Raw genomic sequence first — 13,920 nt, forward strand, 5'->3', positions numbered from 1 at the left:
GGATAGACCAATGTTGCCTATAATAAAGATTGTGCTAATCACTTTATTATTATAATTTAACATATGCAAGAACTAGAATAAATCCTTTCAGTGTGCTACCTTGTTTAGTTTTCACATTAACTCTCTGATACAGATGTACTCACATTATCTCCTTGTTACAGATGAAGAGCCAGAGAAGATTCTATGAAATCCACAAAAATCCAGGCAGAATTAAGTGAGTTTAGCAAGATCATAGCTACAAGGTCAAAATACAAAAATCAATCACATTTCTGTGTGCTATGTACCAGCAACATACCACTGGAAATTAACATGTAAAATATCATTTGCAAATTTCAGTACTTACAAATGCATTTCAAAACTATGAAATAATTAGGAATAAATTTAACAAAATAAAATATACACAAGAATTATACAATCAAAGTTATAAATTCTTGTTATAAGTTATAAAATGATTTAAGTAAATGGGAGCATATACTATATTCGTGGATTGGAAGACTCAAAACTTTTAAAATGTAAATTTACCTCTCATTGATTTATAATCTCAATGAGAGCTCAATCAAAATTTCAGAAATCTTTTTAAAAGAAATTGACAAACTGATTCCAAAATTTATGTGAAAAATGCAAAATACCTAGAAGACCCAAAACAATTTTGCAAAAAAAGAAAATTTTGAAGAGTTCCACTTCCTGATTTCAAGACATACAATAAAGTTATTGGTATGTACGCAGTGTGTTACTGTCATAAGGATGGATATTATAGATCAATGTAAGACAAGGGAGTACAGAAATAAACCCATAAACATATGATCACTTTGTTCTAAATAAATATGTCAAAGTAATCCAATGGGATAAGGATAAACATTTCCATAAGTAATGTTGGAATAATTGGACATGCATATGCAAAAAGAATAAACAGAAGAATTTTGGCCTTTGTCTCACATCACAAATAAAAATTAACTTTAAAATTGATAATAGACCTAATTTTAAAGTTAAAACTATGAAAGATCTATAAGAAGCAGAGGACATTCTTTGCAACATTAGAATAGGCAAATATTTTGACATAATATCTAAAAACTTGACCCATTTTTTAAAATGATAAATTGGACTTCATCAAAATTGTAAATGTCTTTTCCTTGAAAAGTACAATTAAAGGGGCCCAGGACTTAGCTCAGTGGCACTGTGCCTGCCTCACAAGCGCAAGGTCCTGAGTTCAATCTCTGGTACCAAAACATAGTACAATTAAGGTAACAAAAAACAAATTATATACTAAAAAAATAATCATAACATATAGGTCTGATGAAGGACTTCCAGTAAAAATAAAACCCTTACAGGGCCAGGGATTTAGCTCAGTGGTTCCGCTGCCTGCCTCACAAGTGCAAGGTCCTGAGTTTGATCCCCAGTACCCCCCCCAAAAAAAACCCTTACAACTCAATAATAAGGAAAAGAGCTTACATTTTTAGTGAAAAAACACTTCTAAAGAGAAGATATATAAATAATCAATACATACACAAAAGATCATTACTCACAAGAGAATATGGGTTAATAGCAAAATGAAATAGCAAGATATGCCAATTAGAATGGCTAAAATTAAGAAGACTGACAATAACAAGTGTTGAGAAGGAAATAGAGCAACTGGAACTCTCACACACTGATGGCAGAATGTAAACTAGTACAACCACTCTGGAAGTTTCTTATGAAGTTAAACATACATTTATAACCCAATAATCTCACTTCTAGACATTTACCTAAGAGAAGTGAAAACATATGTCCGTACAAAGACATGTGTGAATGTTTAGGGAAACTTAATGGTTACTCAAAATGGAAACAACTCAAATCCCCATCAACTGGTACAGTATAACCCACGCAATGGCATTACACTCAACAATAAAAATGAATAAAATGTTGATGCATGACATAGCACCTTATTGAACCACCTTATTGAACAAGACAAGCCAGAACACAAGAGAATAAATGCTATGATTTTATTTATAAGTTCTACAAGGGATAAATTTAATCTAATGTAAGAGAGTAGATCAGTGGTTGCCTAGGTCAGAGGTGGGAGATTGAGGAGACATGAAAGAGCTACCAAGAAGATTTTGGCAGGGATGGAAATGTCCCATATATTGATGATGGGTCAGTAACCATATTCAGTGAATTGATCATTTAAAATGAGTTCATTTAGTTATACAATAATTGAACCTTAATTATTAATATAAGCAATCTTTTATAAAACAAGCAAATAATGAAAGCTATTGGTTTTATTATTATTATCACTTCCTATATCTCAGAAAATGTGCTAAGCCTTTTATGTGTATCATCTCACTTAATCCTCCTGATAGTCCTCTGATGTCTGTATGGTAACATTATCCCCATTTCACAGGGGAGAAAACATACTCATGGAAGGATGTGGGCTAATGTAGCCAAAGTTCTACCACTAATATGCATTCCAGGTGAGAATTCAGGTAGTCTCAGCCAGTGAGGATACTACCTCCAAGGCACAGAAGACACCCTCTGTACATACTTAGATAATTCGCAGTAAATTGTTGTTACTGATAAAATTCTTGTGCTATTACCTTCAGTGGTAATACTTAATGTCCACTGCTAGGAATGTCAAGGTCATAGGCCTTCTAACTTGAAGGACAGCCTAACAAACTGGGGAGAGAGTATCAAGACCTACTTGGATGGGCCAGATTTCATCACAGATCTCAGCCAGCTGAGAGCTGGGCAAAGAAACTGAGGCAGAAGTTGAGTTGAAAGAAAGGTAGACACACACACCAGATGAAGCATGAAGGACATGAGCATTGTGGGAATACACACCAGGCCTGGGACCCCAGGTAGCAGAAAAAGCCAGTGCTGGTATAAAAGATTCTCAATAAGGGCCAGGGATTTAGCTCAGTGGTTTCACTGCCTGCTGCACAAGCACGGGGACCTGAGTTCGATCCCCGGTACCAAAAAAAAAAAAAGATTCTCAATAAACTTACTGTAGCATTCATCACGGAACAAGAACTGGGCAAGGCGTGGTGGGGGGACAGAGAAGAAACCAGTCCAGAGAGCCTGGCCCCACCCCACTGAATCTGAGACCACTCGCTCTTGGAAGAATGGAAAGTTTCCACCAAGCTGCTACAAACCTCTGATGTTCATCTTTTGAACACCAGGAAATGTTTTTTCAGGAAATTTCTCTTCTTCTCTGACTCCCAGTTACAGAGAGTGAGGTCACACCCTGTAGTCATGACTTTGGTCCCTAAACAATTATTCATCTTGTGCTGCTTGGGATTGGTGGCCCATGCTCACTGGGTGACAAGCTCTGCCCCTAACTCTCCCCACCCACTACCTTCTGGCTCACTGGCCTGGGAGTTTTGTCAGGTACAACTACATCAGGCTAAGGAGGGTGGAAGAGAGAGGGGTGAGCTCTGGGCCCCAGCTTGGGAATTAAGTTGAAGAAAGGCAGCAGTAGACAGAAGCAAAAAGGCAGAGACAGACACAGAAGTACTCCTTTCTTCAAAGTCTCAGACATAGGAGCTTTTGTCAATGGATCCCCATTTAAAAGAGCAGCACACAGAGATACTGAACCCAGAAATGTGAGCCCTAGTGATGAGAGGTCCAATGCAGAGAATATTTAAATTCTATCATTTAAAATGTCCCCAAGACAAGCTCAGGCATGTTCTATTTGGGCCTTCACCCAATTCACCTTGCCTCTTCTGGGACTCTAATTTATGTTGGGTTCATGACAGCAGGTTCAGTGTCATCTTTAAAATGTCATTGAGAAACAGTCACTCGATGGCTATTGTGCCTTTCCTCTCTTTATTTCTGGAAGAGTGCGTGTGTGTGTGTGTGTGTGTGTGTGTGTGTGTGTGTGTGTGTGTGTGTGTGTGTGTGTGTGTCCTGGGGTAGGGGGAAGGCAAAGGATGAGACTGAAAGCCCTCACCAGTGGTGGCAAACTTATGGCACAAGTGTTACTTTGTTTTTCTTTTAAGGCAAAAGATGTTAATATATGAGTTGCTTTTTCTAAACTAAACCTCACCATTCAGGTTTAATTACAGTGTTGGCACTTTGCAATAAGTGGGTTTGGGGTCGCAGTTTAGCACTCTGTCTCTTAAAAGTTTCACCTTCACTGACCAACACGGAGGACAGACTGTGATGGACACCAGAGTGGCTGAAGTACTAGAGCAATGGGTACCATAGAAGCTCCCTGGACAGCCAATGTCAGAACTAGGCTGTAAAAGAAAATCGTCCAGCAGCCAGAGTGAGGATAGGGCTAAACACAGATCAAAAGGAGATGACAAGAGGCCTAAGGCATCACCCATGACAATAAAGAGTAGAAAATGGATTTTTGTACTAGATATTTGTCATTTTTTGTATGGCTCTCCATCATCTTTTCAACAACCATTTGCAATTTTGGAAAAGTAAGACATAATGAGATCCAATCTCTGATGCAAAAGTCAAAACACAAATGATTCCCAGGCTCCTTGCTTTTCTGCCCCCCAACACATGACCTTCTCGCGTCAGTTAGATGTTCTGGCCTGGAAGTGCTCAACTCAAGGAACTGGCCCTGTTTGGTGCTCACATACAGTGTGGCTGGTACAGGGAATGATAGGGCTTTCAACCTCTGAACAGTACCCACCAACCCAGAAGCAGCAGCAGTACTGCTGTCAGCAGTGCTTTGCAATAAACCCAGGCTCTTGGTGTTTATTGTGGTCTGGGTGTGAGCAGCAGCAGTGGCCGTTTCACCAGTAAATCAGATATGCAAGGTAGTTCGAGATGTTCTTAGGAGCTTGGCCTCAAACCAATTTTTCCATCCCATCCATTAATTCTTGGAATGACACAATACATTGTGCTAAATTTCTTTTCTTCCTAAGTATATATTACAATTGCCATTTTTCAACTGGCTGATATGATTCTTAGGCATTTAGGGAAAATAGAGGAATTAATGAACTGGTGACCAAACAAGTAGTATAATCACTGACATATAGCAGACAATTTGTAAATACTTGAAAGACTTGTTGAGTAGAAGGAAGAAAGGAAGGTAGGATAGGAGGGAGGGAGGGAGGGACATGAGAGAGGAAGAAACGTTAAGATGTTACACAGATTTCTAAGTCAACTTTGTGGATGGTGCTAGAATTGCTAAGATACAGAAGACAGAAGACAGATTTGAGAAGATGACTAGTCAGGATTAGGAATGTTGAGTTCAAGTTTCCTCTGATACATCCAAGTACAAATTTTTAGCAGACAGTTGAATATTTAGATTCAAAGTTCAAGAGGAAAGCTTTGTTTCCCTTTTTTCTTATTTTCTCATATTTTTTTCTTTCCCTTCTTTACTTTCCCCACCCTCTCCTACTTCCCCTTCCCCTTTGAACCTTTGCTTCCTATTTCACAATATAATTTTTTTTAAGTTTAAGAGAAATCTCAGGATAGCAGATGATGATTTGAGATGGACCAGGACAGAGAGGTGAATTTTGCAAGTCGAAGAAACTATTTAGTAAAAGGAGGAAACAAAGCATGGAATTCTGAAAAATAACAGACTTTAAAAGACGACTACTTAAGGAAAATTGATGAATAAGAGAGACAGGAAAACCACCAGAAATTCAAGGAAAACCAGGACATGTTCTCAAGGGCTGAGCCTTGTGGTCTGAGATGTGGTAGGACCAAGAGTGAAAACAAGAAATCTCAGTGTTTCGACTTTAACTCTCCCTTCCAGCCTCCTTGTCATGAACAACCTTGAAACCACTTGCAGACATGGGCCAGGCACTAAGCAAGGCACTTGCCACCTTTTATCTTTTTATCTTTTTAATTGCACTGTGAATGGATTCTTGTATTTGCCCCATTCATTTGATCAGGAAACTGAAGTTCAAAGACATTAAGTCACTTACCCAGCTTTCCGCAGAAATGGTGGCCATTAGAATTATCCAGCAAGAGTTTTGGAGACTTTGAATGAGGCTAGAGGGAGGAGGCTTCAAAAAGAGCAAGCAGTGTGCATTTCAGGAAACTGAGGCATAGAGATGTTAGTTGCCTGATGTCACATGACTAGTAACTGGTTATAACCCCAGGCCAGAGTACCTTCAGGATCCTATAATGATGATGATGACAACAGTAATAATGGCAATAATTGCTGCCATATTGTTGGTGTGTTTCATGCATTATCTCACTGAATCCTCATGACATCACAATGAGGTAGGATTATCAGAAACCTCCCTTCCACCAGGAGTGTAGGGATTCAAACTACTGATAATCCTTTTTCTGGGGTTTGAATTTGGAGGTAGGAGTGCAGGACAGAAGAAGGGGACAGGATGTCCAGAGTGGCAGATCCTGGTTTCTCAGATCCCAAAGCAGCCTCAGGGAACAGACAGCCCAGCCCAGGCAGGGAGATTTCTGCCCAAACAAACCGCAGAAGCGTCTGGGGCCCTGCTATCTCCTGCCCTCTGTGAGCTTGTACCAGCTTGTGCAGATCCCTGGAATGAGATGATCAAGGACTGGCTGACTGGTCCTCCTGTCCCTTGCACTGGCTAGGGAGCTGCCCTGTGCTGTGGGGCTCATCTCCCCAGGCCTGCCCGGATACAGAACCTGAAGTGAGTAGGCACAGAACCACAGGCTGGGCAGTGGGTAGAAAAGGGTCCCCTTACAGCAGGCCCTGGAGGACAAGTCAGCACCACAGTGGGACTCTATTCCAGGCTTTTCTTAGTCTCTCTACCAGATCTAGGGGCTCTAAGAAGTTTATTGTCTTTCCTTTTAAGCCACATTTGAAACATTATCTCACCTCTCCCAGCACATGGGACTTGACTGGGTGAGCATCCCCAATGCCTACAAAAATGTTTGTGACTGAGCAAAGATAATATTTATTGGGCGTTTACTGTGTGATGGGCAGGGTGCCATGAACCTTAATTCATCATCTCCTTTAATGTTCTCTACAACCCTATGACACAGGGCTCTCTTATCATCTCCATATTACAGATGAGGAAACTGAGACACAGAAAGGAGAAGTGGCTGCTCAAGATCACATAATTAAAATGTGGCAAAGATAAGCATTGACTGGAGTCCATGCTTATAACTGTCCCACCATGATGCTTTTGTTGTACAAATGAGCAAAGCTCTGTGTGTGTGTGTGTGTGTGTGTGTGTGTGTGTGTGTGTGTGTAGAAGGGCAGCCTAATTAGACAGCAACATTTGTGAATCTTGGGCTTCAGATTAAATTCTGCTGTATGAAAGCTGCATGAATTTGATAAAGGAACTGCACAACCTTGATAAAGGAGCTGCACACCTGTGAGCCTCAGTTTCCTCTCTGATTTTTTTCCAAACATCCAACTGGGGAAAGAAGGTGAAATGTGGCTCTGAAATAACAAAAATGAATGCAATAGAAATATAAAGTGTAAGTGTGCCTACAAATATTTGTGTGCCTGTATGTGTCTGTGAATGGAGGAGCTCCCCAGAGAGGCTTGTGTGTGTGTTTGTGCATGTGTGTATGTGCATGTGCATTTGCACATGAACAGGCACAGCAGAGCTCATGTCTGTCCTCTCTCTTGAGAGCCTCAGGTAGGTTCAGTGGGTCCAGGAAAAGTTTCCAGTGCTCACTCATTGCACCCATCTGCCCACCATATTTGTAAATCTTACTTTCCCCAAAGCTGCCAGCTCTCGGCCAGCTGTGGAGTTCTGGCTATGGCATGACTGGAAGCTCAGCCCAGTTTCAAGACTTAATACATGCTCAGCCCCTTGCCTTGCCCACTGGCCTCCTCTTGGCCTCAAACTGTCCCCTTAGAGATTTCCCTCTAGCTGGGTAAACAGCCAGACAAAGCACCCTTAGAAAAGGGAACCTCAGACAACGTGGTGGGGGCAGGGTACACAAGCACTCTCATGTGCTATCTCAATATGCTAAGTAAATGTATTTGACACAAAAGTGAGGACTTTGGCTTTCCACATTGAGGGAATGCTCCAGAGATCTATGTCAAAAACATTAGCAACACTTAAAAGTCACTTTTATAAGCCCCTTTTTATAGATGTGAGAACTGAAGCTCAGAAATTTAAGTAATTTACACAAGATCACAGAGCATGTAAGCAGCAAAAACAAGATCCTCATCCAGCTTTCTACACCAAACCTTGTGTTTATTTCACTGTGTCTAAGAAACTTTCAGTTTGAGGACACCTGGTGCAGTCATAGGTAAGATGACCTGCTGTAACCTGGAGCCTTGGCCAGCAAGAATGAGTGCAAGGACTGTGTCTCAGCCTGAGATGGCACCAGAGACAGCACTGGTCCCTTGTTTGTAAGCTAGTCTAGCTCGGCACATCTCTCAGGGTTGGCAGAGACTAGGAGAGTGTTCCAGGTGGGAAAAGCAGCATATACAGGTGTACAGATGGGAGATGGAGGTCATTAAACAGCAGACCGCAGGGCTGGAGAGGACTGCATAGGCCAGTGCTCCTTTCAGTGACTCTAGAGGAAAATCCATTCTTTGCCTCTTCCAACTTCGAGGGTCTACAGCTTCCCTGGATTTTGGTCACATCACTCTAATCTCTGCCTCCTGGTACACTGTTCCTCCCCTTTGTCTGTGTTCTGCTCTCTGTGTGTGGTAAAACTTCATCTTGCCCCTTTCTCTAAAGAACATGTGCCTGTATCCAGGGCCCACCCAGATAATCCAGGATAATCTCCCCTTCTCAAACTCCTTAACTTAATCACATCTGCAAAGACTCTTCTTTCAAAAGAAAAAACAAAAGCAATATTTATCGGTTTCAGGGATTAGGACCAGAGATCTTTGGAGGTAATTTTTCAGCTAATCATAACCATCTAAATATCTGCATACTTTCTCCTAGTAGCAATGGAGAGACATTCAAATGGCAGAATGCCATGATGAAGTTTATTTTCCAAAACAAATGTGGACTAGCTTTCAGAGCCTGTGCCAAGTACACTTCCTGCTCAAGATTTCTAAAAATTCTCAGAGACTTACACTGTTTGGCTCCCTGTTCTGTATCCACTTTCTCACTTATGTATAACCTCCTACATACCTACTCAAACATGGAATTCAATCCTTCCTTGATTTCCATTTTAAAAAAATAATCATACAAAACATGTGTGTTGATGACTTTAATGAAGGTTTGCAGTTCCTGAAGGTGTTGATATCACAAAAATCAAAGAATTTTAAAATAAGTACTAAATACCTTGTTTTTATGCATCCCTGAGCCACCCTGACTACCAATCATCTGTTGGTGGTAATCTTCAAAGACTTCACTCTCCCACAATGTATCCTGCTTCCCTCCACTTCCTGTACCATTTTCTATTCCCTGTTATACCCCCATCCCCATATTCTTTTAATTTATAGGGCTAAACAGTGAATATATGTCTTACTCTTTCTAAATGAATTATTATTATTATAAACAAGGGTAATTCCCTCCCCAAAAGGATCCTAAAATCTACCAGTTAAAACAAGAATGCTTTGTCCCATTGAATCCATGCATGGAAGCATGTCATAATTAAATATATTTAAAGAGCCATCATATATGTAAATATACACAAATCTTCATATGCTTCAAAGGTCACAGCTCAGTTCCAGCTTGAAAGAAATGTGTTCTAATGTCATCACCGTGACCAACCCACCTGTCTGGTTGAGGCTGTGGTTGGCAGTGGGTAATTAGTATTCACCAGGATAGCCAGGCCCAGTGTTCCTCTGTGGATCCCAATAGACTGCCTCACAGCAAAAGGCTCTCCTTTGGTGTAATTACCTATTCCTTCCACACCAGTTGCCCTGGTGTGATGTCAGGCCCTCCACATTGTTTATTTTAATTAAAACAGAAATTGCAGGTCTTAGGTGCTTGTAATTACAGCCCATGAACTAAATTGACTGAGGCCCCTAATTAACCTGAAACACGTCTACCTGGCTGTAGTGTAAGTTTGGACTTGACTGGTGTAAGTAACTATGCTGGCACTGAAAAGAGAGCCCGAGAAGAGCAAGCTGAAGCCAGAGTAGAGGAGTCCCCCTCCAAAGACAGCCATAGGCAGCTGATACCTCCAGAACACAATACAAGTTCAATTTTATTTCCAAACATACTATTAGCACAGGACGCATTCAACAAAAATGTACTGATAACATCTGAAAATCAATTAATGTAATAATCCATGGAATAAAAAACAAACACAATAAAATAAACCACATGATCATCTCAATAGATGCAGGAAAAAATATTTGGCAAAATTCAACACCCTTTCATGACAACAAAAACAAACAAACAAAAAAGCACTCAACACATGAGGCAGAGCAGGGAACTTTTCTGTTAAATAAGGGCCATCTATAAAAACCACATAGGTAATGTCATACTTGATGGAGAAGACTGGATGCCTTCTTCCTAAGGCCTAAACAAAACAAGGATGTCTACCTTCACCACTTCTATTCAATATCGTACTAGAGTCCAGCCAAGGCAATTAGAAAAGAAAAATAATAAAGATATTTGTATTGAAAAGACAAAAAGTAAAACTATCACTATTTTTAGATTACATAATCTTATACATAGAAAATACTAAAGAATACCCTAAAAATAAATTAGAACTAATAATTAATGTTATCGCCTCAGCCAATACACTCATTTGGTTTAAGCTATGGTTAGCAAGTTAATTACTTAGCTAGGTTGCCGGATACAAAATCAATACACAGAAAACAATTCTATTTCTATACACTTCCAATGAAGAATCCAAAATGAAATTAAGAAAACAATTCAATTTATAAAAGCAACAAACATAATTAAACATTTAGGAATAAATTGAATGAAAAAATGTAAAACTTTTATTCTGAAAACCACAAAATATTGTTAGAATAAATAAAAGACATATAAGATTGGAAAAACAATCCATGTTCATGTACTGGGAGACTTAATATTGTTAAGATGGCAATATTACCAAATCCAAGGCAATCCCTCTCAGAACCCCAGATTTCTCTGTAAAAACTGAAAGCCTAATTGTAAGATGCATGTCATGGCATCAAAACTACAAAATTAGTCTTGAAGAAAACTAAGTTGGAGGACTTACATAAAATAAGCTAAAACCAATTAAGATCATTTTTTAAAACTAACTACAGAGCCGAGGATTTAGCTCAGTGGTGCTGCACCTGCCTCGCAAGCACAAGGTCCTGAGTTCAATCCTGGGTACCACAAAAAAAAAACACCAAAAAAAACCTAACTACAAAGCAACAGTAGTCAAGGCAGCGTGGTGCTGTCACAAGAATACATGCTTTAGACCAACAGAATAGAATTAAGTGTAGAGAAACGAACCCAGGTGACTGTGGTCAGCTGATTGTTGGCAAAGGTGCCAAGGCTGTCCGAACAGGAAAACCATCCTCCGACAATGATGTTGGGGCAACTGCCCAGCCACATGCAAAAGGATGTAGATGGACTCTTCATACAATGTGCAAAAATTAACTCCAAAGAGATTAAAAGCCTAAACATAAAGGCTAAAACTATTTTTAAAGTAGACACAAATCTTGATTACCTTGTATTTTGTAATGGCATGTTAAAATTAACCTCCGAAGCACAAGCAACAAACAAGAAAATAAACTGATGCCATAAAAATTAGAAACTTTTGTCGTTCAAAGGACACTATCAAGAAAGTGAAAAAACAAACACAGAATGGGAGAAAATATTTGCAAGTTATATATCTGATAAGGGACTTGAACTAGAGCATGTAAAAAAACTCTCACAGCCTTAACAATATTGACTTATTATCCAATTAAAAATCAGAAAAGGATCTGAATAAGCCTTTCTACAAAGAAGATATACAAATGACCAATAAATGCATCAAGGAACCTTCAATATCATGAGTCATCAGAGAAATGAAAATCAAAACCACACTTAGATACCACTTACCCACAAAGGCAGTCTCAATATCAATAAACATCAGGAAACAACAAAACCTCACTGTTGGAGCTGTGGAGACATTAAAACCTTCATACAGGTGTGATAAAAACCTAAGGAGAATATTTAATTTTTTAATGTACAGTAAAAGACACATTGCCATAATCACCCTCAAAATACTTCCACTCACTTCTAACACACTTATCATACTTGCCTCTTTCTGATGCAGTTGGAAGTCTTTCCCAAGTGTCTTTAGTTGCATTGTCATGGCTGCCTCAATAATTTGCAACAATTCAAAACCCTTACCTTTCCTAGTCATTTTGACTTTGAGAAGAGCCAGAAGTTGCATGGTACCGGATCAGGTGATTAAGGTGGATGAGGACACACCATACTGTTTTTATTTGTCAGAAATTGCCACCTTTTAAATAGACTCAGGACATTGAGGTAGTCATAAAAAGACACTCATGAAAGAGGACTTCCAGAACTGCTTCAGAAAGTGACAAGAATGATGAAATGCGTGTGTTCAAAGCAAGGGGAAGCATTTCGAGGTGGCAATGTGTCTTTTACTATAATATTTTTAATTTACACATTTATCTGTCTTTTGATCACACTTCGTAGATTTCTGGTAGAAAGGTAAAATGGTATGACCATTTTTAAAAACAGCCTGAAATTTCCTCAAAACTTAAACACAAAGTTACCATATATATGACCCAGCCCCTCTACTCAAAGAGAAAGGAATGTATTGGTCCCCTGTTATCAGTAGGGCACATGTTCCTAGATATTCTGAGGATGCCTGAAACCACAGATAATACCAACTCTACCCTACCTACATGTATCTATAAAATTCATAAATTAGGTACAGTAAGATGTTAACAATGATAACTAATGTTATAGCTTGTGTTTAGATGTCCCCCCAAAGCCTGAGACTGAGGTGGGGCTTTTTTTTTCAGAGGTGGCTGAATCTTGAGTGTGTGATGCTGACATTAAGGGCCAGTGATTACTAAATCAGTTCACTGATTAGTTTGACCGCGCCCTCATCCCGGGAGACTAGATAGAGAATAAAAGGGGCAAAAAAGACACTGTTAAGATCTCTTGTTGCTCCCCTTGTTGCTTTTGCTACCTTGTGGGCACCATGAACTGTTTCTCCTCTGTGATGCCCCTCTACCAAGCCACCCTGACTATGGACTGAACCCTCTACAAACTGTGAGCTAAATAAATCTTTCCCTTTTAACTTTAGGTGTCAGGTATTTTGTCTCAGCCAAGAGAGAAAAATAACTAAGACAACTAATAATATAATAGAATAATTGTGGTAACATAATATTATAAAAGTTATTTAAGACTTATGAATCATTTGCTTCTGGAATTATCAAATATTTTGGACCATGCTTGACACCTGGTAACTGAAACTACATTAAGTAAAAATGTGGCTTAATTCTGCCACCTGCCTCAAAAGCTCAAGTTTCCAAGTTCAATCCCCGGTACCAAAAAAACAAAAATAAGACTATTCGGGCCAGGGATTTAGCTCAGTGGTTCCATCGCCTGCCTCGAAAGAGGAAGGACCCGAGCTCAATCCCCAGTACCAAAAAAAAAAAAAATATATATATATATATATACACTCGTATATATATATATATGTGTGTATATATATATATATATACATATATATATATATGGCTTAAAGGGGACTCTGCGTCTTGCAAAACACTTTCAAACAAATATTCATAGCAAAAGTATTTATAATAGTCAAAAGCAGAAACAGCTCAAATCTCCACAAGTTCATGATAAACTATATATATATGTATATATATATGTATATATATATATATACACATATATATATACACACACACACACAATGGAATATTAATCATCAACAAGAAAATAAATGAAATGATACTGCTACAACATGAATGAATGTTGGAAACATTTTTGTATATGAAAGAAGTCAGTCACAAATAGCACATATTATATAATTCTGTTTATATGTTATGACCAGAATAGGCAAATCTCTAGAAATAGAAAGTAGATTAGTACAACATTTGCTTAGGAATGGGGCAAATGAGGAGATAGGAAGGTGATAGCTAAAGAGTGCCGCATTACTTTTTGG

At 39.0% G+C, this 13,920-nt stretch overlaps 1 long non-coding RNA gene across 4 annotated transcripts in view; it reads right to left on the reverse strand.

The window, feature by feature from the left end:
• The window catches only part of LOC110347355 (uncharacterized), a 103,571-nt gene that overhangs the window by 63,978 nt on the left and 25,673 nt on the right, over nt 1–13,920 (reverse strand). For 2 of the 4 annotated variants that reach the window (XR_015442038.1, XR_002391934.2), the window contains exons 1-2: nt 5,865–13,401; nt 144–235 (exon numbers count right to left, since the gene is read on the reverse strand). This is a non-coding gene — a long non-coding RNA (uncharacterized LOC110347355). Of the gene's footprint in view, nt 1–143; nt 236–5,864; nt 13,402–13,920 lie in introns of those variants that run through there. The other 2 variants (XR_015442037.1, XR_015442039.1) reach the window with 2 other exon arrangements.

The sequence above is a fragment of the Heterocephalus glaber genome, unplaced genomic scaffold (genome assembly GCF_053883595.1).
Source record: "Heterocephalus glaber isolate CG9 unplaced genomic scaffold, H.glaber_assembly_v1.0 deba00001532, whole genome shotgun sequence".
In the NCBI taxonomy this organism is placed as follows: domain Eukaryota; kingdom Metazoa; phylum Chordata; class Mammalia; order Rodentia; family Bathyergidae; genus Heterocephalus; species Heterocephalus glaber.